Raw genomic sequence first — 23,608 nt, forward strand, 5'->3', positions numbered from 1 at the left:
GTACACACCCAGACGTAAACTGACCCTTACTTTTCCTACATACAGGACGTGCTACCCTTGTGTCTTCAAGCTGACCAGATGTCCGAGGCTGACAAGGTTGCCCACATTTTGAAGGGTATTGTGGACGACGCATTCAGTCTGCTTGTCTTCACCAATGTGACCACCATTGACAGTGTGATTAACTCTTTCCCTATCATGGGGAAAATAGGAGTTTTTTATAGGTTATGCCAGACTTTGTTTTCTGAAGGAACTACTACACTCAATATTTTATGTAATCCATACAGAGCTTTCTCTTCACCCCCCTTGGCCATTTGTATTCTCTTTTCTTGGAACCAGACTGAATTGGCACTCCTGTGTGTTGTGCACCCGTCGAGTGTGTGTGTATGTGCGCCGTGCTGTGTTATTGAGCAAGTGGGTGTGTGTGTGTGCGTGTGTGTGCACGTGGAGGGGAAGGAGGTGTCTTCTACATCCTGCAAATTCCTGCTTTAGATGGCTGGTTATCAGACGCTTTAACATACAGGCATCAGCCTTTTTTTTTTTAGTCTAGAGTGCCAAGTTACCACTAAGGTTATTATTAGTATTATTATTATTACAATCATCACTATTACCACATTGATTGTGTTGAAGCCAGCGTGACACATAATACAAAATATTTCTGGAGCTTTGTGCGCTCTCACTCTTCTAAAAACAGTGCCAAAGATGTACGTCTTCTTCATGTAAATAGTAGTGCTGTCTCGAACACTGCTGATGCCTTTGCAGAACATTTGTTTGCTATATGGTGTGAAATATTCTTTAAGTAACCTTCCTTCTCAGTCTGGCACAGTGTGTACGCTATCAGTCAATGAAACCCTTGTTTTCATGTGTACTATGAAGTGCCTTAAACCTTCCCTTTCTTGTGGTGTTGATGGTATTTCTTCCGCAGTGCTTAACCCTTTGAGACGCTGTCTACATGTGCACAGCAGGAGAGTGCATCAATAGCAAAAGCACTGATGAAAGTAATGGTATTTAAAATGTGTTTCATACATCTTGAAGCACTTATTATTGGAACTGTGATGCAATTTTGGATAATGTGCAGAATGTTTTAGCAAAATGAGTGGGAAGGTATACTGGGTGTTTTTACTGTGTGTCAGTATGTTGTATGTAGCAGGTTCACTTCTTTCATTGTTTTTTACAATGTCATGCACCAGGCATAATTTTCAAGTGGCTGGATAAGTGCTTTTCAAGCTTTTCAAAACACGAAATAGTACATGTTCTCATATTTTGTGTTTCTGTAGTGAGTTTTTGCATGGAGTTGAAATTTTGTAAACTTGAGAAAATTCGCTAAACAATTGAAAATTCTTAATATTTTCTGCAGCTTTACACTTTCTACGATTCTGAAGATGCAAGAGATGTGGTGAAAGGAACTTTTCAATCAACGGAATAAAGCGGCATCCGAAAGGGTTAAGACGTATGGAAGCATACTTGTTCCCTATTCTCACAAACATCTTCAATAGTTCCCTAAAGTCTAGTACCTTTTCTAGCACTCGGAAGGTAGCATGGACATTGCCCATGCACAAATCAGGTGCTAGATGTGCAGTTACTAACTGCCGACCTATATCTATCCTTTGCAGTGCATCAAAAAAGTATGACTCGATAATGGATTCCTCGCTTTCTGTTAGTGCTAAGAGCATTTTAATAAATGAACAGCATGACTTTGTGTGCCAACAACTTAAAACTATCTGAGACTGTGAACAGTGTTCACCACTGCATCGACTTCCAAAAAGACATTTTTTCACTATCAAACTGGTGCAGAAACAATAAGTACTCTTAAATGCTTCCAATACTATGGCATTAAGTTATATGCAGAAAACACACCATGTGAAATTTTGATACACCCTATGTGATGCTTCACTCCTTATGGTCGATGAAATGAAAGATCTTGGTGTGTACTTCGGCATAATGCTAAGCTTCTCTTCACATAGATAATTACACAACATGCCCTTCACGCTCTTGGAATTGCATGCCGTATATTGCATGATTTTCACTCGCCTATCGTGCTTCTGAAATTCTGCTGTGTGCCGCCAACTACTAGAGTATGCCTCTGTAGGAGGGGGTGCAACGAGCAAATCTAATTCTGACCTCACTGAACGCATCCAGAATAAATTAATATGTATATTAAAGCACCACTTTTGCCATTCTGGCGACCACAGTTGAGCCTGCTCAAATATACTTCAACTCGCACCTCTAGATTCAAGACTTAATCACATCTTTTGTTCCTTTATAAGGAGGCCCATGACATTCTACATTCCCTAAAGCTTCTTGATCATATGCATTTGTTCGTGCCGCAACAGTATACCAGGTAGTATTCTACATTCGTTGCCTGGCCTTGTTGCAAGATTGTGCTGTATAAGACTCGACTCCAAAACATACTTCAGAGTTCATTTCCTGTGTTTTGTGTATCTGTAGATAATCACGTAGGATTAACTCCCGTTTCCTTTTCCTCGTTTCCTTTTTTCCTTATTTGTTTTTCTAGCATTTTTTGTTTACCACATTCATGTTTTCTGTACATTTTGTCTCGCATAGTTCTCGTTAAGTGCACCAGTACAAAGGCTCTCTAGCTGTTCCTGGGCACTACAATAAACATTTGAATGATTATTATTATTGTAGTATAGAATGATGCTTTTTAAGTATGTACTAGTATACCATTTCAGTGCAGTAGCTTTTGTGCTATTAAAAAAAGGGCATGAATTAAGAAAGTGTAATAATATGTGATGTGCCTGATCATATGCATTATGTTATTATATTTCTTCTGAATTTTAATAATGGCTGGCTACTGTATCCAGTGTTGTGCAATAAAATAATATGCCACAGCAAATATTACGTGCCTCGCAGAACAAATTGAATATATCTTTCTCAGTCAAAACATCACAGCAGGCTGAAAACAATAAACTGCAATTTTATACTGTGCTGACGAAGTGTATAAATTGTGAAAATAACCTGTTTATATATTTCTTACACTATGCAAATGAGCTGCTCCCATACATTTGAATAAGCGCTCCAATAGTACTACTTGGCAAAGGGCAACGAAAGACCCCTGTTAAAACCCTCCAATTCTCAAGCTTGTATTATCTGACGGTATGTCATTTCATTAATGTAAAGAAAGACAAACTTGACATGTGGAAACCAGTTAGAACAGAACATGGCCCTTACACTATGAAAATGTTTTGTAGCAATACACTCAATGTGAAGGCCTCCGGATGCGGTGTTGATGCATCAAAACAACCTAGAATAATAGAGGTGCTCCATGGGCTAGATTTGACAGAATCAAGAATCGGGGGGAGACAAGCTACAAATTACATAAATTTTAGCTATTCTAGATTTTTTTTTGTGAGTGCTACAGGTGTTTCAATTCTTTTTTGCTGATTTTCTCAGAACCCACTTTTTCATGTTTCTTTCATGCACCAACAAGCATAATTATATTGACATGGATGCCTTATCTGTATCTGGTTACCGTATTTCACCGGCTAAAAAATGTTAAACGTTATCGCTCGATGCAGGATGCGCCTGAACGTATCGGAAGTTTCGCGAATGTTATCGATGATTCTGTCTGTTGTCAACGAACCCTGTTAATCTGATTGCATACGCAACACGAATTGTGTAGTAGTTTCTGGAAAGCGCACGGGCACCAGCGAATAGGCTGTAACTTTCGACGACTGATGTATGCAAACCGATGCGCTTGACCCGCAGATGAGATTTTCGACGATTGCCGGCATTGCTCGCCGCTATCGTTGCGATTGAGTCTGCACTATTTATTTACCGTCACTACTACGTGACAATATTTCCAACACAAACTTTTTCAGTGAAACTTTGCATGCCTAATTCTTACATAGTTGGCTGTGCAATGAGCTACCAAAAAATGAAATGGTACAACAGTTTTTGATATGATATGGCATCATCGTGCAGGTGTCTGCAAAGCGATCTTGCAGGCAGACGACGCGATAGCGCTGATGTCGATATTTTGTGCACTATTTTTACTTCAAAAATAAAAACAAACTGTTACGGCAGGCGTATATTCATTATTCAAACATGTTTTTTATATCTAAAAGCGCATACAGATCACTAACTCATCGTTTCAAGCTTAGTTTACAGCAGGCTGTTTTAGGCTAGACTTTGACGGATGAAGACAAAATAGTCCAGCAACAGTGTGCCGTAGTCGAGGAGCAAGCTTTGGCGCGCGTCAGAGCTTCTGTCCAGTGGTTGTATGCCCTCTTCCTCCAACCAACGTGAAGTGAAGCGTTCGCTTGTCGGCGTGCGCCGAAGCTTGCCGACGCGTGCCAGTGGTTGGGACATTACTTGGCCTTGTTAATGGCCTCATACATGAGACAGGCATGGCGGTCATAACGGGGGCTCAAATAAACACAGCAACGTCACAAACAGCTCTGAATGGCTGCCAGTATGCGTATTAGGTGGCTAAGTGCTCATACTTTGACCAGAGACAGCGTGTGCGCGCTTGTATAATTAAGAAAAGCGTACTATGTCCAAGTGACATTGGCCCTTTTCCATTCTTGGTATGCTTCACCGCACAACACCGCAGTATTGCAGCAAAGCTGAGCAGTGAAGTTCGAATTATCCGGTGAAAGTCAATTTTGAGATCGAAATAATGAAAGTTTGAGCCCATAAATATACACGGGCTCTGATCGGGACCTTCGGTCAAAATCGAATTAACCAAACAATCGAATCAATCGGAGTCGAATTAATGGAAGATTACTATAGATTGCGTACAGGAAGCAGGAAGCTGGACAAATTTCCTTCAGGTCTTTCGCTTTGGGGAAAAATAATAACTTGCCCTTTTTGCACCAAAAACACTTTCTGAAAAAACAGGTTAGACCTGATTTCTCCCCAAAGTTCAACCCAAAGTGCATTCTCTAAAAGATAAGTTAAGGCATATCTACTAGAACGAAGCACTGAGAGCAGCACTCATGTGCTGGCCATACTGGCAGGATGCCACCGGCCGCTACTTCAACTTAGCAAAGGCAGTACTGACATCGCTCTGCACTGGCAGTTGTAATCATGAGCTTGAGCACATGTTTTTCTTGGCTAAGTTCTGGCAGCTCTAGGATAGACCTAGAATGATCAAAAGGCAAATAATAATGTACGTTAACAATGGCTTGTAATTACAAGCATTGCACCTCTGCATGCCTGTGTGCACTATGAATTGTGCATTATTTTTGGCTCATTAAAAAAAATGGGCAAAGAGCAAATTAGGTAAGAGATCTTTAAGTACGCCTCTACTTTTCATGTGTATTTGGTTTGTTTAAGAGTGCTAATAATACCTGACACTGAAGATTTGTGTAGATAAATTCATCACGACTCGCGAGCAGTTTTCTTTGCAATTACATGTTCCTGCAATTAATTTGGTTGCTTAAATAAAATGCTTGTGTCAAAAATAAGACTACTGCCTGCATTTTATTTTTTTGTGAAGGTTACCGAAAAAATCCCGAAATTTGGGCTATCAGACAAAAGAAAGATCTTAATTCCTTCCAGTTTCCACTTTTCCACAAAATAACACCCAATTTTGCCTCCAAATTTAAAAAATTATAAAACACCAAAATCAAGGATCCAACTAGATTAAGCAACTTAAAGTAGCCTATTGTCCTTATACACGAAGCAGTTATCTCCATAGAAAGCATGACAGATGAAAAACAGTTGCACAGCGAAAGGCGTGAAGGGAAACCTCCATGATGGTACTACTACTTGCATAAGTTCCACAGCATTGCCTGCTAAGTATGAAACATAGTACAGGGCACACAAGCAGGGCTGTCTCGGAAATGAAGCCAATAACAAGCTGTTCCTCTGCCACTCGTCTGCGCCGATGGACGATGCAGCACATCGGTCTATGGGACCTAAGAAAACAAGACAGAATGCATGCTAAAAGGGAGCTTCGGGCAGGTGTGCCACGTAACACGTCACCAAGCAGCTCCCTCACCGTCTTCAGGTCAGTTCAAAAGCTATGATAGGAGTAGCCCTCACGGAGGATGATGCCCTGGTCTGGTAGAGGGCCACCTTGAAGAGGACGACATAGTATGGAGAGGTGTCATCAAGAAAGGTGCATCTCTGCGGGACAAAACGCCCTCTTCTGCAGCGCCCGCCATCTACTGTCGGACCTGCAACACAGGAGTGCACCGCGGTTTCAGTCATCTGTTGTGGAAGTACCACTGCCTTGGATGAACCAGAAGGGAACACAAAAGCCTGCTTTTCTCACAAAAGGCTGGCTTTCTCTGGTCAACATGACCAGAGAAAGCCAGCCATTCAGGTTGACATCCAGTGCACATCAGTGTCATTGAGGAACTTTGCATGCAAAGCTGGGCTTCAAGGCCACTAGTAGCTTTACTTACACTCATTATTATTACCCTTCCTTTCTACTGGGCCATAGGGCAATACATTTAGATAATGTTCCCATAACATAATAATGTTTCCAAATAAATTAACAAGTAGCCACACCTATCATACTACTTCACAACATCCCACTGCCTTTGGCAGCACTCAACTTCAGACGGAAAAACAAATGGTTGCTCTTTCAAATGTGATAACACAACGCAGCAAAATCTATCACCAAATCACTGCCACTATGTAAACACAAGTTGGTCCCTCCTTGAAAGCTGCCACACACCTTAGGAGCCTCTTTGCTAATTAATAAAGGGAAAATGAGACATCTACCCAATTGTAGCAATTGCTACAAAGGAATTGCTACGATTGGGTGGATGTTTCCATTTTCCCTTCATTAATTACTTCTCTCCACCTTACGGGTTTCCACAGAACTATTACGTCCAACTCTTTGCTAATAAAGGAATGTTTGATTAATGGCATGCTCAGCTATTACAAGTCAACGAGAACGCAATAAAATGCACTGCCACATCACCAATTTCTACCAAGGCTAGTAGCTGAAACCCTACACCATGTTATTGTGGCGACACTTATTCCCAAGTCAAGCGGGCAAATTGAGCACTTTGAGCAAGTTCAGTTCACCCCAACGAGTGTCACTTCGACAGAGCCACTGCTAGACAAGAAAGAAAAAAGTCCTCTCAAAATGATGACAGTATCAAATGAGACAGCACATTACATGTCATTTTTGTCAACACTACAAAATACCGTCAACATACCCAACTGTCAGAAGCGAAGACCAGATGACATTACATCCGACAGCAAAGCGATGCACTGCTTGTTTGACAGTGCCGACAGTGATGAAGTGCTGGCGCTTAAGAAAACAATGATTTCATTGGCAGAGAAAGAATGCCCATTTTTGATAAGCAGGGACACTTGGAACACACAAAGAAATTAATAGAAAAAAGATTTCAAAATTAGTGCTGACCGACCACTGAGTATTTTTTTATATTTAGAGCTCTGCCATCAAGGCTACACACTTCGACGCAGCATGACCATCAAGTGAGCTTGACCATCAGGCTTGTAGGCAAACATGCTCTACAACGAGTGTCACTAAGCATTTCCCTCAGACAGCCTGTGAATGACACTAAAGGTGAAGTGCACACCTTCAAGGTAACACTCAATTTGCCCAAATGACAGGCATACTAGGCACACTGGCCGGATTACCAACAGGAATATTCACTCTAGGTAGACAGATGACAAAAAGGGACTGCATCCTCCACCTCAGACAGCTGTAACACCACTTCACAAATGGAACTGTAGTGGCGCGAGACATAAAAAGGCATACTTTGTGGACTTGATTCAGGACTCTGTGGTAACATAATACTGCCATGGTGAACAGCATATTATAATGAAAATACCCTTCAGGCATTATGTGCACACATGAAATGTAACAGCAGTGATGAAAATAATGACATTTACAGGGACGCTACAGAGAAAAACTATTTAAGCTGCATTAGTAAATTACCCTCCTACAATACAAAAAAAAAAAAAAAACACTCTTACCCCAAGAAAGAGGCTTAACAAGCCAGAAAACATGCAAGAATGAAAGATGGGTGGCAATGCCACCTTGAACCAGCTCGCAACGGCGTCATGTATTTTGACAGTTTGATCGGGCCTAGTTAATTTTCTTTTTCTCCCCTAATAATGAACGACGATATGTTTTAAATGTGCAAAAGACTGCACTTACGGAGCCTAGAAGACTTACTGAACCACGTCAGTCAATATGAGAAAAATACTTTGCGATCCATGATGCCATGCTGGCGTACTGGCCCCAAGCTTTAGGCCACTATTATAGGTATGTGCTGCTCTTCAATGAACCTCTTTGCCAGCACCTCAGGTCACACAGTATTTGCCACTCGGTAAGTACTCCTTTTCAATAAACCTCTCCGATGCAAACTCACGTCACCAAATATGCGTCGCTGGTTATGTACTAGCTTTCATAACAGCTGTTACAGTAGTGAACAAGAATATATTTTGCAAGTGGGTCCTGTGAACTAAATTGCTCGTGATGTTGGTGCTGCGGCATGCCAGATGCTAACCCTAATAGTCTCTCGAACATGCACTGCCACCTTACTTTTATTCACACCACATAGCCTACCCACCATGCACACAATTGGCATATCCCAAGAATGATGACGATGATGACAATGAAGATTAGAGTTTATTGGCACAAGGGCCAGAAGAAGCAAAAGAGCACCAAGGCTATGATAATAGACTGCCATTGGTAAATTAATAATGATCATCGAGACATGGATGAAACATGGCTGATATTCTTTGGAAAGTGCATAAATATTGTTACGGGACGGAAGAAGCGCTCGTCTATTTACAAGTGGCTTTTAATGGCTGAGCCAACGAGCGTAGAGCATCGATATTGCTAAACACTTCTTCGTCGACGCTAAGACCACCGTCAGCGTCGTCTTCTTTCCACATTACCGACTGTGCCATTACCCCCGTAGGAAAAAGCACCTGATTGGTGCGGCTCATTGGTCCGAGTCTGAGAAAGGTAAGGTTTGAGACGACTGACGTGGATGATATCAGAGAGAGGTGAAGGCACCGTGGCATTTAGCGGAGACACTTCATATGTGACAGGGGTCACCTGGCGAAGGATGCGGTAAGGGCCATAGTATCGCGAGAGGAATTTCTCAGAAAGACCAACATGCCGAGTTGGATACCAAACTAGCACAAGAGCACCTGGTTCATAGTTCACGTCGTGATGGCGCTGGTCGTAACGGCACTTCTGGTGTGTCTGTGAAGCAGAAAGACGAATGCGGGCAATCTGGCGTGCTTGGGTCGCTGTGGCTATTACATCCAAGATGAGTCGCAAAAGTTAAAGAGAATACGATGACGTCATCCAAGTAGCGCGAACAGATGGACCATTTCAAACCACGCAAGAGCATGTCCATCCGTTCGAAGGTCGCCGGGGCATTGCACAAGCCAAATGGCATTACTCGGAACTGATATAGGCCGTCTGTTGGGACGAATGCGGTCTTTTCACGGTCCATTTCATCCACGGCAATTTGCCAATATCCAGAGCGAAGGTCTATAGATGAAAAATAAGTGACACAGTGGAGACAATCCAGAGCATCGTCAATGCGGGGAAGTGGATATACATCTTTCTTGGTGATCGTGTTTAGATTACGATAGTCAATGAAGAATCGCCAGCTGTTATCCTTCTTTTTGACGAGAACAACAGGGGACGCCCACGGGCTGGAAGAGTGTTCAATAATCCCTTTGGCAAGCATCTTGTCAACCTCGCTCTGGATAACTTGTTGCTCAGAGGCCGACACCCGGTATGGGCGTCTGCGAACAGGTGCTGCATCGCCGGTATTTATCCGATGCGTCACGACCGTGGTGTGACGCAAAGGGCGATCGTTCAGATCGAAAATTTCGGAGTAGGACTCGAGGAGGCAACGGAGCTGTGCGGCTTGTTGGGTTGAGAGGTCCGGTGCAATCATGTTTGTAAAGTCGTCGGTCGGGGCTGATGCAGAAGGCGCAGAATGAGCAGTGGTTGAAGACGGCACAACAGATAGAGCAGAAATGTGGCACTCGTGCGTTGGTGACAACGTGGCAAGAGACATGCCTCGAGGAACTACTTGCGGGCACTGTCCGAAATTTAGGATGGGAAGACATGTCTGATTGTCCACAACAGAAACGATGGTGTGTGGGAAGGAGACATTGTGAGAAAGCAGGACTGACGTCGCGGGAGTAAGGACATAGTCTCCGTCAGGTACAGGTGGGCTGGCTAAAACGGATGAAGGTTGCTGCAAGAGATGGCAGGCGTATAAAATCCGCGGAACAATGCTGAGCTGGAACTTGAGCAGGAAGGTCAATGGGAACAGGTAGGGGTAGGTCAAGTTGTACAACACCGGCGGAACAGTCAATCAGAGCAGAATGGGCGGACAAAAAGTAGAGTCCGAGGATCACATTGTGAGGGCAACGTTCAAGCACACTAAACAAAACGGACGAGTGGCGACCGGCGACACTGACACGAGCAGTACACATTCCAAGCACAGCCGGAGTTCCACCATCGGCGACCTGGAGCAGTCGAGTCGGAGCAGGAGTAAGTACTTTTTTCAAGCGCGTTCGCAGCTCCGCACTCATGATGGAAATTTGGGCTCCAGTGTCGATGAGTGCTGTAACGGGCACTCAACCCGTCCACGTCCACGTCCAGAAGGTTCCGATTAGTAGGCAGGGTCAGCAGAGGAATTTCAGGCCGGTGTTCTAGAGCAGCGTCACCTCCAGGAGCTGCCCCAGTTGGTTTCCCGTCGGAGAGCGGCGACGGTAAGCTGGGGATGGAGAGCGACGCAGCTGAGGCGAACGGGAGCGGCGACTATGGGGTGATGGCGATCGGCTGGTCGCGGTGGCTCGAGCGTTGTCAGGTGCGTCTTCAACCTCGGTGGAGTGTGATGGCGGGCGAGGATTCAGTGGGGAGCGGCGCGGAAAAGTTTGGTCGAGAGTGGGCTGGCCTAGAACTTCGACAGTGGCGAGAGATGTGGCCCACACGTCCACAGTAAAAGCAGATGGGTCTATCGTCATGGGTGCGCTATTCGGCCGGGTTGCAATAGCTCGGATATGGACCTTATTGGATACGAGGAACAGGGGCAGAGGCAGCAGCCGAAGCAAAGTCAGGACGGCTGGCGGAGCAGATGGATGGAAGACCTACATTGGCAAGTTCTTGGCGAATGACGGACTGAATGAGTGACACAAGCGGCCGGGAATCGTCAAAGCACTGCGTCACTGGCGTGGCAGGAGACGCTGCTTCGATTTCTCGCCGAACGATACATACGACGTTCTCGGAGGAGGTGGGCTCACGTGGTGGACAAATGCCTTCGCACGTCGACGAAGCTGCGGTATTAGGTAGACGCGTAAACTGTCCAACTATGCGGCGACTCTTGGCGTCTTCAAAGTGGCGACATTCGTTAATGATCTCATTGACCGTTGTGATGTTCTTATAAACAAGCAGGTGAAACGCGTCGTCCGCAATGCCCTTTAAGACGTGGCTGACCTTGTCTGCCTCTGCCATATTGTTATCTACATTGTGGCAAAGAGCGAGGACGTCCACGTAAGATTCAGTGGACGTCTGTACACGGATCCCAAGGTCAACGTGCGTCGGCCGCCATCGCAGCACGTTGGCGGCCGACGGGTTTGCCGAACAAATCTCTAAGCTTCTGTTTACACTAGTCCCAACTCGTAATCTCTTCTTCATGTGTTTCGAACCAGACCCGTGCTGTGTTCTTGAGGTAGAATATTATATTAGCCAGCATAAGCGTGTTATCCCACCTGTTGTGTGCGCTGACCCGTTCATAATTCTGTAACCAGTCATAGACGTCAACGTTGTCAATTCCGGAAAACATGCCAGGGTTGCGAGGCTGGGCCAGGATGACCGTCGGTGGCGACGACGGGGCTGCAGTTGAACTCACTCCTTTGGATGACATGGCGGCCAGGTTACGTCTGCTGCGGAGCTTCGTCTTGCTCGAGTGATTACCCCGCACATCCACCAATGATGTTACGGGAAGGAAGAAGCGTTCGTCTATTTACAAGTGGCTTTTAATGGCTGAGCCAACAAGCGTAGAGCATCGATACTGCTAAACACTTCTTCGTCGATGCTAAGACCACCGTCAGCGTCGTCTTCTTTCCACATTACCGACTGTGACAATATATTTGTAATAAAACTAGACAATGATACATGACATTTGCTATGCAGAAACGATGTACTACGAAGAGGTCATGTACCAAAATATGTTGCTATGGGTAGCACTACTGCCTCACCAAGGCCCTAAATTATGGGGTTTTACATGCCAAACACCACTTTCTGATTATGAGGCATGTCGTAGTGGAGGGCTCCAGAAATTTCGACCACCTGGGGTTCTTTAATATGCACCTAAATCTAAGTACACAGGTGTTTTCGCATTTTGCCCCCATCGAAATGCAGCCGCCGTGGCCAGGATTCGATCCCGCGACCTCGTACTCAGCAGCCCAACACCATAGCCACTGAGCAACCCCGGCGGGTTATCACCAAGGCCTTTAAGAGGAAGCTTTAGCTCGGGCCCAACTCCGACGCGGCCTATTCAAATACATGTAAAACGCAAAAACGTTTTTATGAGATAACCCATGGACTGATTTTGATGAAATTCGTTGCATTTGAAAGATAAAGTTAAATTCTAGTGACTGTTGGAAGTGGAATTTCGATTTAGGGCTTGAATTTTCTTAAAACGATTTTCAAATATTTGACCGTTTGAAAAAAATAGAAGCACGAAGTTTACAAATTGATAGCTATGCATCAAGAACTGATATCGCGGTTCTGTAAACGGCATCCATTAGATCATTCAAAGCGGACAAATTCAATATGTCATCTTACATCTTACATGAATTTGTTACGTTGGTTACAACGCTTCTACAAAAGTTGTATTTCCCTATGATTAAATTTTTTTATATTCATGTGTAACATATCAATTTTGTCCGCTATGGATGTACTTTTAGATGCAATTCACAGAATTGTATTATCATTCTTACTGGTTGAGTTACAGAGTTGTAAACTTGATAGTTTCGTTTTTTGAAAATTTTTGATTTTTGCCAATTTTTAATAAAAGATTGACGACCTAACTCAAAAATTCGAAACCAACAGTCACTATATTTTAAATTTTTCTTTTAAATGCAACAAACCTCGTCAAATTTGGTGCAGTGGTTGCTGAGAAAAACGAATTCTCCTTTTACATGTATTTAGATAGGAGCACTCGAGCTAAAGCTTCCTCTTAAAGGGACACTAAAGGCAAATATTAAGTCAAGCTAAAGTGACAGATTAGTGCTTGAGAATCACTAAGGCGTCAATATTATCACAAACGGAGCCTTAATAATCGAGAAATCAAGGTAAATGTAGGACATGGTTAGAGACTCCCCTGGGACATTCAAGTACTTGCCCGATGACGAAAGCACTCCTCAGTTAAATTCTCTCAATAGTACTCAACCACTCGCTGCAAAAAACATCCTTGTATTGTATTATAAGATAAAATAAAATGCTACTTGTCCAGTTCTATTTCATTTTTTAGAAAAAGGAACTCATTGAAATTACCCTTGACAATGACATGGGCAGTCAAAATGTGTAATTTTCGCTTGACTCCGCACCGCTCACGCTTTTGCATTTCACTAGTTTCGTTATCGCGTAGTGCTGCAATGGTTTTTCTGGCTTGCAAAACTCGAACAAACTTCCAGTAGCAGGGAATTCAACTTCCACGTGACGTCGCGGGATGCCCGGACGGTCTTCTCCACTTGACCAAAAATCAGCTGCAGCGGCGAATCCACCACTCTGTCTTGGCCCAGTAGCGCCGTCTGTGGGCGGGGTTTTACTCACCGACGGCAGCAAAGGGTGGTAATGGCGTATGCAACGCCACCACTTCCCCTGTTGGTTGGCGGGAGATTTGAATTTTCAAAAAGGCATTCAGACGCTTCATATACAATTTTCTCGTAAACTAAGTATTTTCTTGGCATGAAACAAGCGTTGCGATGCTTCTGGAATGGTATTTAAATAGTCCATGTCGACTTAGTATTTGCCTTTAGTGTCCCTTTAAGCACAAGGGCCCAGAGGCATGTGCCATACAGGTCGCTACCTCGGAGCATCAGCCTCTCATGAGAGGATGTGCTACAGGCTTATAATGCGCAATAAATCGACATCTTGTTAAAAGATTTAACGCTGATTTGCGAACAAAAATTGCTTCTGCTCCAAGAAACAATATCGGATGAACGGGAATGCAGCATCGGTACGCTAGAGGAAAGTGCTTTTTTTTTGTTCAGCTTCTGCTTCCCGACACTTCACCAAGATATGGAGAATGGTCAGCCTCTCACCACACCTACAACAGAGGGGAAGTTCACTACCAGTCAGGAGGTAAGAAGAGTACTGTATTCATGTCCTATTCTCAGTCAACAGAACATGACATCAGTTTGTCGCGCTTTTGTTACTGAAGGCCAATTTCATATGTGCGGTTTAATTAAATGAAGTTTATTAGAGGTTTCACGGTCCCGATAGATTGCCAAAGGTTTCTCAGCATTCTACGCAAGAAAGGCTTCAACTCTGTGGGAGGGATAGCTATGGTAGCGTTACAGGCTCTCATTGTTATGGATGCCGCAAGTTCGTCTGAAAGCGTTGTCCACTATGCATACATAGTGCACAGACACGAATAGAGGTAATTCACTATTAGATTCCTATGTTTCTGTAAAGGCACTAAAGCTCTTACTATGCTCAGAGTCCGTAAATATGACAGATTTTTTGCAGTTTTAACGCCTTTATGTGTTTTACAGCCGAGCTTAATGCATAAGCTACTGCAGTAAAGATGCTCGTTTCTGCGTGCAGAATATTGCATTCCAACAAGGATGGCTGGAGTGTAGCGTAGGATATGCCATTGGGCGACTTTGATGCGTCGGTAAAAATTCTGGCCAGGAGTACTTCGAATGGAGTTCCAGAAGGTGCATACAGATGTGCATCTCTGGAACATGCTTTGTAACTTCAACAAAGGATGTGTTGTATTCTATCAGTTGCTATAACCACGGTGGCAACAGCCTTGTTGGAGTTTTCAGGGGATGCACATGTAGTGGGACGTTCATTTCCTTGCTCAGCTTCCTCATGTGTCGTGAGAAAGCTCTTTTCAATGAAGGTCAGTTTTGAAATGCGGCAGATGTCAAATCATTAATGGTTTCATGACAAGGGTGTTCAGGATTAGAATGAACTTTAAGGTAGTAAGTGAAGCTTATATATGCTCTTTACATGTGGAGTGACCACTCATTAGATTCTATGTATAAACTCTGTATAGGACTTGTTCTGAAGGCTCCTGGCCACAGGAGCCTTCAGAATGCCTAAATACCTAATGATGAACCTAATACCTAAATGATGCACCCTAAATACCTAAACGATGAACGGGATCCAAAATTTTTATTGAACTTGGAGCGTCAGTTTGACACACTGCAGAACCATAGTCCAGACGTGACCATATCAGGCTCCTGCACAGGTTCATTAGGCAGCCCCTGTCACTGCCCCATGTCGTGTGCGCAAGAATTTTAAGAATGTCCGTTGTTTTCAAACATTTCACTTTCAGATACTTTATATGTGGAATGAATGCAAGTTTAAAGTCAAGTATGACACCAAAAACTTTGTGCTGTGTTCAAAGGTAAGCGCTGACCACAGAGCTGGATACTAGGCTCTGGGACAAGGCCTCTCTTCCTTGTAAAGAGGACATAAGCGCTTTTCTACGGATTCAGCTTGAAGCCATTCTGATTTGCCCATGCTGATACTTCGTTCAGCCCAAACTGAATGTGTCACTCGCAGACTGTGATGTTACATGATTTAAATCCAATCTGTAGATCATCAACATATGCTGAATAAAATATAAGTTCGTGGAATACAAAAATGTAAAGAGTTCATTTTAAAAATAAAAAGGGTATGGCTAAGTACACCACCCCACTGTACCCCAGTTTCCTGTGTAAAACGTAGATAGAGTATTACTAATTCTAACATGAAAAGTACAGTGCGAGAGATAGGTTTCTATTATGCTAAGCATGTTGCCATGGATACCCATTTCCGATAGATATCTGATAATGCCGAAGTGCCATGTGGTGTTATAGGCCTTTTCTATGTCTAAAAAAACTGATAAGAAATATTGCTTATGGGCAAACACGTCGTAGCTGTTTGCCTCAATGCACACACAATGGTCGCTTCTGGACAGACCTTCTCGAAAACCGCATTTATAGGGATCAAGCATGTTGTTTGATCCTAGGAAATGCAAGATTTATCATTTTTTTTGAAAAGTTTACATAGGCAGCTTGCAAGTGCTATGGGACAGTAGTTTATTACCAAGAATGGGTCTTTACCCTGTTTCAAAACTGGGACAATGGCAGCTTCTTTCTACGCCACTGGAAGGCGTCCGGCTGCCCAAATGTTAAGAAGTGCAAGCAATGTAATTTGTGTGTCCGTGCACATGTTCTTGATCATGTCATACATGCTCCTGTCTGCTTCCGGTGCAGAGCTTTTGCAGACGCTCAATGCTGCTCTAAGCTAAGCAATGTTGAAAGGACGGTTATATAAATAGTTTCTTATGCATTTGCGGTCCAGTGTCTTGCGCTCTTCCATTTCTTTGTGTTTAATGTATGTCTGTGTATAATGCATGGAGTTAGATACATACTGAAAATGTGTTCTGTTACCTTTGTTATTCACTAAGGGCAGCGGATGCAGTTCCTGCCCTTTTAGCCTTCCGAACTATTCGACACTTTTGTTTCCTGGGTATGAGAACTGATTCCCGAAAGAAACTTCTCCCAGATTGCTCTCCTAGCCTATCTTTGGGTGTGCCTTCCCTGCAATTTAGACTGTTTGAAGCTTGATTTGAACGTTTTCTGCAGTTGGGTATCGGTGCAGAATTCCCCATGACCTTGTCTGCAGTCATTGTTCCACCAGGGAACTAGTCTTCCACATGAATGGCCTTTTGTATGAGGGATGAACTTTTCAGCGGTGTCAATTATAAAAGCAGTAAAAAGTGGTACAGCATGATCTATACTAAAGTTACTTATAAAATGTCTTGATACGTAAGTGGATTGCTTAAAACATTTCCAATTAGCCTCGGCTAGTTTCCAGCGAGGGACATGCGTAGGGGAGCCACATTGTGTTACTAGGTTTAGAGTTACTGGGAAGTGGTCCCTTTCAAATGGATTTCTGATTACATGCCATTGTAAATCAAGGAATAGAGAGGCAGAGACAGTCGACAGGTCTATTGATGGATATGAATTATGATAAAGATTGTAATATGTTGGTTCTTTCTTATTGAATAGGCATGAACCAGAGTTCAGAAGGAAGTTTCCTATAAGTCTACCTCTTGGGTCACATCGCGAGTCACCCCACAATGTGTTGTGAGCGTTAAAATCACCCACGAGTATGTAGGGTTCCGGAAGCTGATCAACGAGATTATGAAAATTGTTTTTTCTGAGATGATAGTTTGGGGTTATGTATATAGAACACACAGTGACCAATTTATTAAAAAGTATTGCCTGAACTGACACTGCCTCAAGCAGCATTTGAGGGACCACATGTTGGCAAGCTACAGATGTGTCTGCAACTATTGCTACACCACCGGACCACGGGAGAGCGTTGTGTTGCTGGAAAAACTTTGTGCAGGTTTAAAGTGTGCCCCTTGAACACGCAACACCTTTGGGTTAAACCTGCGTAGGATTTATTTAACGTCATTGAGGCGGTGGAGTAGTCCTCTAACATTCCAGTGTAATATTTCTGTATCTATGTTTAATGTGGTTTTTGTGCTGTGTGTTTAAGAAAGAGGAGTTAGCTCACAGAGCCCTTTCCGGGCACTGTGATGTGAGGTTTGTCTCCCTTGGAGCAGTCGAGAGATCTGCGCTGCTCCTTTTGGCACTAAGGGTGCCGTCTGGATAGCTTGTTATGTACATTACCTCTCCTGAGGCACTGGAAATTCGCTCTTGCGAGCGGTTTGACGGAAAGGCCGCCTCGTCCCCTAAGGTGATATCTTTGGGACCACCAGCCCGGAGGTCAATGGCTTCTTCTGAGATAGCAGCGCAGAGCTAGCTGCAGCCACCAGGAGGGGTGGGTGGGGGGGGGTGATGGCTTCACTGCCGGCGCACTGTGTGTGGGCTGAGCAACCACCGGAGGCTGTTGTGGCGCTGCCCCCTGATGCAGCACTTCGGCAAAGCTGTTATTTGGCAGGTGCGCTACCCACCTGCATGCCTCTTTGAACAATATGTTTTCCTTGACTTTGACTGTTACTATTTCTTTTTCCTTTTTCCGGGATGGGCACGACCGTGAGTATGGGTTGTGCTCCCCATCACAGTTCACGCAATGTGAAGTATTTTCACAATTGTCAGTTAGGTGTTCTTGGGCAGTACATTTAGCGCAAGTCTGGCAGCCTCGGTAGTTCTGTAAACTGCGACCAAATCTTTGGAAATTAAAGCATTGGAGAGGATTGGAGCTGTACGGTCTGACCCGGATCTTTATGTGCCCAGCCTCAATGGTCTCAGGCAGCATACTTGATGCGAAAGTTAGAATTAGGTGCTTTGTTTCGATCTCCTTGCAATCGCTGCTGATCTTAATTATCTTAAAACTGATTACATTTTGATTGCTTCAGCCCTCCAGTAGTTCCAGCTTCAGTCAGCTCCATGAGATCAGCATCAGAAACGACTTTACGGGTGATGTTCATAGTGCAGTGTGGTGCGACTGTCACTGGGAGATTCCCGAATGACGCTAGATTAGGCAGTTTTCGTGTTTTTTTTTTCACAGAGCTCTAGAAGGAGATCACAGCTTGCAAACTTGGAGACTTTATAACCTAGGTCAAAAGCTTCAGTCAGTGTTTTTGCAACCAGAAAATGTGAGATCATTCTCACTGCCTTTTCTTTTTTCTCTAAATGCATTACATGAAATCGTGGAAAATGGTCACTATTACACGCAAAAAACTTGAAAACTTCTTCGTAGCACCCTAGTTTCCGAGGGTGATCAGGGAGAGGGGGCAATGAACTCGCCATATGTAAACGTAAATTGTTTGGCAGCAATGTCAGCCACCCACCATGGAGCCCAACAAGAGGATGCTGCAGGACCTGGAAAGGACAGGTCCTGCAAACGCCAGCTGTACGCCACTACTATAAACAAATATGGTATACACAAGGTTGGCTACCCACACAAAGCCAACCCTTGTCATCTGGAAATTCTGAAATGAGAAAAGAATAGCATAACAGGACAGATGAAAAGGCGATAGAGAAAGACAGATTGAAGAGGACAGGAAAAGGCAACAGCTGATTTCCTCCAGGTGGGTCTGTCTGGAGGTGCCCCGTCTATTTGAAGCAGAGGCCAAGGAGGTGTGTTGCCTCTGCCAGGGGGCCTTAAATGTCCGAACGCCCAGCATCCGCTGAATCCCCAGGATCCCCCTTTCCCCAGACACGATTAAGTTGTGCGCAACAATTAGAATTGCTGTGCACGGTGTGTAGTGATGCACCTTGCGTACACCACTGCTGTTTGTCTGCGTAGTACACAGAACACACAGGGAGTGGTGTTTGCTTGAGGCGTTGTTGGCGCTATAATTTATAACCTCTGAGAGGGCTGAGCATTGTCATTGCCTCACACGGCACATCCCACTGTGGTCGAAGTATTAGACTTGTAGTGGCAGACTCCGGAATAATTTTGCGCCTGTGGCGTTCTCTACGTGTCCCAAAACCTAAGTGCACATGCGTTTTCTATTTCGCCTTCATCGAAATGCGGCTCCCGCAGTTGGAATCATGTCCGCAACCTCTAACAATAGCATAGCTGCAAAGCTACCGCAGCGGGCACACAGAAGTGTTAATTTGACGGTCGACTGCTCCTATAGTGTCCCCTGGACCTTGCGCTGCACTTTAATTAATGTGGCTCTGCTTCTACACGCCATGCATAGTTTGTCCGCTTGACATATTTGCAGGGTGTTTATTTTTCAGAAATAGCAGCAACATACTGTACCGTACCTTGAACTTAAGCTGATCCAGTTTCCTTGCAACTGCTGTCATAAAGTAGTAGGGTTTCCTTGCCTTCTCACGCCACCTCACCCTTGTATGGGAACTGCCTATTCTCCCTCCTCTCTACAGTTCTATCTCGGTCCCCTCTGGCCTAGCATGTTAGTAGAAAGGGAAGTGCAGCAGTTTCTGCAATGCTTCTGAGGGGAGCCACAGATAATTACAGCTGTCAAGAGGTGAATGGGGCGATGCCCAGGGAGCTCCAGAGGGTATTGTGCACATTCAACACAATGGAGTGAAAACGAGTTTTATGGGTCGCCTTTCACTTCCCTTTTATTTCCTTAAAGACACCTCAATGGGGGTATTACATAAGAGGTGGGGTTTACAAATGTTGTTAATTCTAATTCGTGGCCACACGAGTTTAATGAAGAATATTAGTATTAAGCTTATCAGCAAATGTCGATGAACAGGTGATTTCGGATATGTGACGGGGCAGGCCGTTTCAGTCGGTTGATGATCGGCAAAAGAAGGATGCAGAGAAGGTTGTAGTACGGCTGCGTGGATGGGTTACTTGCAAGGGATGCCCTGTACGCAGGGAATGGCGAGGGGGTGGGGCCAGCACATACGGTGCATGATGGAGCGAACTGTAATAAAGCTTATGAAAGAGGATTAACAAATCAATGCGACTGACTGACTCCAGCCATATATACATAGGCTCTGCACCACCACCTCCGCCCCCACGGATGCAGTGTGCCTGACAGCAGCAGCAGTGGGAAAGTCAAAGGAAGAGGCAAAGAAAGCTTTGCTTTAAAACAGCAAAGGAAATTGTTTCCGAATGTTAGCTAGGGTAAACAGAAAAATAAGACTGCATCGCTGGATGACACAGTAGAGATTTACATAGCACTGATAGCACAGAAATTTGCTGAAAGTCATTGTTCACTGGACATGAAGCCATCTTTCTGCTACCTTGCACTGAATCAATCAAGACGAGGGTAAAGTTAGCCGCTGGTGGAGCAGTTTCATGCTACGTTGCGTATTTTCTAGAGTATTGCGAGACAAAATTTTGTGATACAGAGTATATTATACAAAGCTTTCTTACGAAAGAGACAGGAGTATAGTTGACATTCATTAACTCAACACTGACAGGATGGATGAAATTGATCCAATTATTATGCGGGTCAAATTAAACAAGATGCAGTAAAAATATCAAAACACATAGCTGATTCATTTGGTAGTATTCACCCATTCCTAACCTGCTCCCGAACCAAGTGCACACCCACTTTCTGTGTCCAAAGCAGAAAACAACGAAACTAACAAAGAAATTATCATTAAAGCTCCTAAATGTAGTAGAAATCTAATGCACATACAATTTTGTAGCAAGAAAAAGTGCCAAGGATTGCTGCACAATGGTGGCGGGTTTTTTAAAGTTAACTTTGCCGCAAACGGTCTTGTATCCTATTGCACCATGCAGGCAATTAGCAGCCCAATTTTCTTGGGAAAAAGAAAAGAAGAAAAAGGTGTCTGTTAGAACGAGGTAAATACCGCAATTTGACATTGTGGTCTAGTGTTATTGCTTGAAAATCTTCCTAGGGAAAGCCGAAAAGATAACGTGCGTTCACTGTCCTCCAAATTCTTCCAAGACATGCTGCCACTAAAGGAGTTGCTATTGGGGTCACCATAGTGGTCAGGCACGTCCATGCTCACTGGTCAAGTTCGAATTATCCAGCAAAAGCTAACTGCAGGACCAAAGTAATAGAAGCTTGGTATCAATTATTTAAAATAACAATTCAACAGGATTTGATTAGACAAAAAAACTAAATTAATCACAGCCGAATTACAAGTGTACTGCATAGGCAAAAAATTATCATTTCATTGTTTTTAACAAGAAATAAGAAAACATGTACAGTCGAACACATCTATAATGAATTCAATAGTTCCACGGAAAGTGGTCATTATATAAGTAGTTCATTATATATGGACTCTCCCTTAAAAACACTAAAAAATTAACCGCACTCAAGCTGGCATCAGAAGTTACAATTCGGAAGCACTTTGGCCCAAAAACCTGACTTTCAGTGTCATTTTTGTTCCCAGTGTGTTCCCGCGCCTAGCTGCAAACTTCCGTTAGAAATGTCCATCTAAAACAAAATGTGGCGTCCTGTAGCTTTCAAAACGGCGCCCTGTTCCGATAACCTGTCGCTTCGAAACTTCAAGTGCAGCTATGATTTTCCAGTGAAGCTGTACAGCTCAGCTCTGATTGGGAGGCATGTGCCGTGTGCACCGCTGGGTATCTTGCAGCATCAGCAGATGGCACTTGCCTCCGCGCATCCACAATGCTGGCCATGAGGGGGAAAGAAAGAAAAGAACCAGAAAGCTCACCTTCGCACGTAGTATTCACCGCAAGTGTTTCCCGGTAAACATCACGGTTGCATACGCTGCAGTTGCTGGGAAGTGGCAACTGTAGCATATGAAGCACGGAGAGACGTAACTACAGTTTTGTACATAAAAAAAAAAAAAACCGCCTAACAAGTGATTTGTGTTGTGACAGTGTTATGAGGAGCCCACACATAGTGGGGGCGCCTGAAGAGCAGCATGCATGCGAGGCGTAGCAGAAGTGTGGTTAAGCGCATTTCTCTCCTCTCTGGTCCACTCTTTTCGGTGCAGAAAGTAGTGGCGCAAGCAAAGTCGCAGACTGTCATAAAGTGCATGTGAATGTCCCCATGTCAATAATTTTCAAGCTATGGCACAATGGGTGATTGTTCTAGTTGCCGTTTATGGCTTCGCTGTCCAACCACCTTCACAGCATGGATTGGAGACAAATTTTTACAGCAACGCTGTATACAGCTAGGGTTCCGTGCATTTTTGTTCTCAGTGAACAAAAACTATCATCATCAATGGCTCATACCCCATAAGCATTCATGCTCCTGTAAGCAAGCAAAAATGGAATGGGTACTATCATCATCAATGGCTCATACCCCGTAAGCATTCATGCTCCTGTAAGCAAGCAAAAATGGATTAAGGCAGAGGCTACAATCACTGAGCAAAGTGAAGCAAACAGTGCTTAAATTCTTTCTAATCATGTATACAATGTACAGAACAGCATGTCGAAAACTGTCATCATCAATGGCTCATACTCCTGTGAGCAATGGCTCATATTCTCGTAAGCAAGCAAAAAATGCAATGACTCGTAGTCCCATAAAGTTCATGGCTATTCACTTTGCTTGAATTAGCTGCGATGATATTACCCCTGTTATCATCGGTGATTTCAATGTGAATGTGTCGGTACCAGAAAGGGAGCAGTTTACGCGTTCTGTGTTGCAGACATATATCCCTTGCAATGCCGCACCGATGCGGCCCAACAAACCACCCAGCAGAGCACGTGCATCGATTTGACGTTATTAAAGAATGTGATTTCAGTTGTGAGTGGCTGTCATTGTCGGTGACTTCAATGGGGAAGTGTTGGTACCGGAAAGGGAGCGGTTTACGCATTCTATGTTGCAGACATATCCCTTGCGATGCCACAGCGATCCGGCCCAACCGACCACTCCATGGTGTACACGCATTGATCTAACATTATCAAAGAATGTGATTGCAGTTGCGAGTGAAATAATGACCACCAATCAAGACAATAAATGAGTGTACGTACCTTTTGTCATGATGACCATACGCCAAGACAATAAATGAGTACGTACCTCTGTTCAAAATTATGTGTCAC

General features: G+C 43.9%; 1 long non-coding RNA gene across 3 annotated transcripts in view; it reads right to left on the reverse strand.

The window, feature by feature from the left end:
* The window catches only part of LOC142592787 (uncharacterized), a 65,828-nt gene that overhangs the window by 16,177 nt on the left and 26,043 nt on the right, over window positions 1-23,608 (reverse strand). For 2 of the 3 annotated variants that reach the window (XR_012830811.1, XR_012830810.1), the window contains exon 2: window positions 5,966-6,143. This is a non-coding gene — a long non-coding RNA (uncharacterized LOC142592787). Of the gene's footprint in view, window positions 1-4,815; window positions 5,883-5,965; window positions 6,144-23,608 lie in introns of those variants that run through there. The other variant, XR_012830812.1, reaches the window with a different exon arrangement.

This window comes from Dermacentor variabilis, chromosome 9 (genome assembly GCF_050947875.1).
Source record: "Dermacentor variabilis isolate Ectoservices chromosome 9, ASM5094787v1, whole genome shotgun sequence".
NCBI lineage: Eukaryota > Metazoa > Arthropoda > Arachnida > Ixodida > Ixodidae > Dermacentor > Dermacentor variabilis.